This window comes from Hyposmocoma kahamanoa, unplaced genomic scaffold, assembly GCF_003589595.1.
Source record: "Hyposmocoma kahamanoa isolate Upper Pololo Valley unplaced genomic scaffold, ASM358959v1 86, whole genome shotgun sequence".
NCBI lineage: Eukaryota > Metazoa > Arthropoda > Insecta > Lepidoptera > Cosmopterigidae > Hyposmocoma > Hyposmocoma kahamanoa.
Window position 1 is genome coordinate 5,573,830 of NW_020654289.1, and position 3,127 is coordinate 5,576,956.

A 3,127-nucleotide genomic window follows, 5' to 3' on the forward strand; every position below is an offset into this window, starting at 1 on the left:
TTGAGTATGTTATATTTTTCCATTTTTGTACTCAACACCAGAGAAGTTTACTGTATGAAGTATACCCGTAACAAAACCCAAGAAATTGTGATTTATGACTTGTGACACTGTTGAAGCCTGTATGCCATATGATAGCTAAATATAAAATATAAATAAAAGGTCTATATTCCATTAAACATTCGTCATTCATATAAAACTATTGAAATTAGTAATTGTTAACTACTGCTATCCCAGTACAGTTTTCATATATCGTATACAATTTATACAATTAAACAACTAATGCTAGTTTGTCCACACACACTGCGACTTTTAGCAGCACGTCTGTAGCGATTCAGTCGCAATGACGTAGCGGTGCAGTCGCTAATCGTCTACCTTTGCACACCCGCGCGTCTTAAGAGACTATACAACCTCAAATGGCTTTGGTTGATTCCGCTTAGCAGTGAGTGTTGAATCAATCAAACTTTGACAAAATTGAACAAATATATTGTGTGAAAATACGATTCCGAAATTTTTACACGATAGAAAAATTCGAAAAAAAAGATCACATACTAAAAAATTTTACAACAAAAGCGGTGTTTTCAATAGGTACTTTACACATACCAATGATTTTTTTTATATCAAGTGATCTAAATAGAACATGTATAGTATACCATGCACTTGATGTACGTTTTTAATGATTCAACAAAAGCGTTTGCATCGATGCAAACACGCGTTTACTCGCTGCTAGAAAATCGCCGTGTGTAAACCGCTCTATAAAAAAATTACAATCAGATCTGTCTTTTTGCCAATGAACCACCATTAACACGAACCAATACTGTTATTTATTATAATAATTATCTATACGAACAATGTTAAGGTAATAAATGCGCTAACGCAGTAAAAAAGTACCAGACATTGTTGATGTTGACTAATTAATATATCTAGATGTAAAAATGTAATATGAATAGTTTAAGTTAATTTTATTTATTCTATTAAGAGTAAGGCATTTTAAGGTCGTAATATACTAAAAAGTGTAAACTATACCCTTTCTTATTTCAAAGTGGGACATTCGCTGTCCTGAAAGCTGATCAGTAAAAATCAAGTTATGCAAGATAAGGAGATGACACACGAGTGAGACGTTTGTTTCTTTTCAATAGGTATCACTCATTGAAATATTAAGGGATAGTGAATTAAAATAACGCTGCCCTTTGTAACTTAGGTCAAAGCGATTCGAATTTGTTGAAGTATTTTGTTGTTGAGTCACAGAAAGTAAGAAATTGCTGATTGCATTATTAGAATTTCCATTACGACCTTACACTGCCTTAGATAAAATCATTCTACGAACTGTTATTAAGTATGTATGAATAATCAAAAAGGTATACTTCAAGTGAATCCAGTTAATAGCCATGGTAAATGTTGTGCCATTCTACATTCGGTTCAGGAAGCCCATTGACTGGCAAACAAGTTGACTAAACTCTAATAGTTGACTGTGAGACAGACAGAATCATGCCATAAAATGTGTACGGTATAACGCAGGACGTGCAATACCCTTTCTCATTTTTTGTAAGTAACTTTGTCGGTCAACATGTCCGCCAGTGACTGGACTCCTTTTTGCTTAACAGACCGTTTTTTTATGAACGTAACTATTTCTTTTAATAACACTAGTTATACTACCAGTGCAAATATTTTGAGCATCAAATTCTGTTGTTGAGTGTACCTGACAAGGTGAAATGCAAAAATGTTCAAATGAGAGAAATAAAAAATATATTATCGAATTTATGACTCTTTTTATTTTTGATTCCTGTTAAATTTTACTCCTATTGGATAGTCGAGATCTTGGAAAGGCATGGTGTTGATCGTATGACTGATGAAGCCGTTAGCTTTCCCGCAAACCCCTTGGACATAATGGCGACCGCGGCAGCTTTTTTGAAAGGACCTTTGTTTTAATTTATGAAATACATTCAAAACATGTATGAAACCAAATGTAACAAAGAAATTTAAACAAATTTTTCAAAATTGAGAACTAACGCATCACACCTACCTTATTTTAGTTATATCATTCTCTCAAAAAGGCAGGCGGACTCGTACCTCATTGGATTATGCCTATTCCTGAATAAAATGTTAGCATATCCATATAAAATTATATCCACCTACTTATTATATAATATAAAAATGGAATAACACTAACGTAAAATTTCATTTGTCTTTACCGCAATCAATAAAAAATGGTAATAATTACATATTTTTAGTTTTCAGATAATTAACGCCATAAATATCGTTGCCCTTAGAATAATGACGCATAGAATGATAGTTTCATATCAAACGAACTGTCACAAGTAAGGCCAAAATCAAATTCATGTAGGCTAGTTTTAGTTCCGGGCGGCGTCGTGGTGAATGTTCACTGATCCCACGGCGCCGACTCAACCGGCGAGAGGGAAACCCGGGGGGGTTTTAGTGGGGTAGGCCTTCCAGTGTGGAGGGAGAGTCCCCACATAACCCCTGAGTCTCCCTGGGCTCAGGGGTATCCATAAAGATTTCCCCCCCCGTCAAAAAAAAAAAAAAAAGGCTAGTTTTAGTAGTAGGTTAATTTTCGGTTTTAGTGAATATTTATATAAAAATACAAGTTGAAACGCGTTACTTCCTTGTGGAATGTGATGTTAGTTGCCCATATACTCATTTTCAAATCTGTACTTTTTGACTTATAATTATGCGCAAGGATGCATATTCAAATGCCTATAACTTTTTTTTTCACAATACCAAGAGACGAGACGAACGAGTCATGCGCCTGGTGGTAAGTGACACGCCTGTCCATAACACTTGCAGTGCCACTCAGAGTTTTAAATCGTAAAGATCTGAGGGGCGCTGCCACTGCGCCCGTCACCCTGAGACAAGTTAACAATCCCCATGTGCCTGTTATTTCACAAGCCCCCTTACCCTTCCAAACCGGAACGCAGTAACGCTCAGAAATAGGTAAGGTAGCAGTACCTCACTGGACGAACTCTTTCACAAGGAGCTTTATGCTAGTACTATAATATATTCTAATGGCATCTTGACCTCCGCTGCTTTCTAAGCAGGTGTGTAGTGCCTATATTATTTTATTTACACACAGGTGTAGCAAAAACATGTAAATAACACCTAGATAATTTGA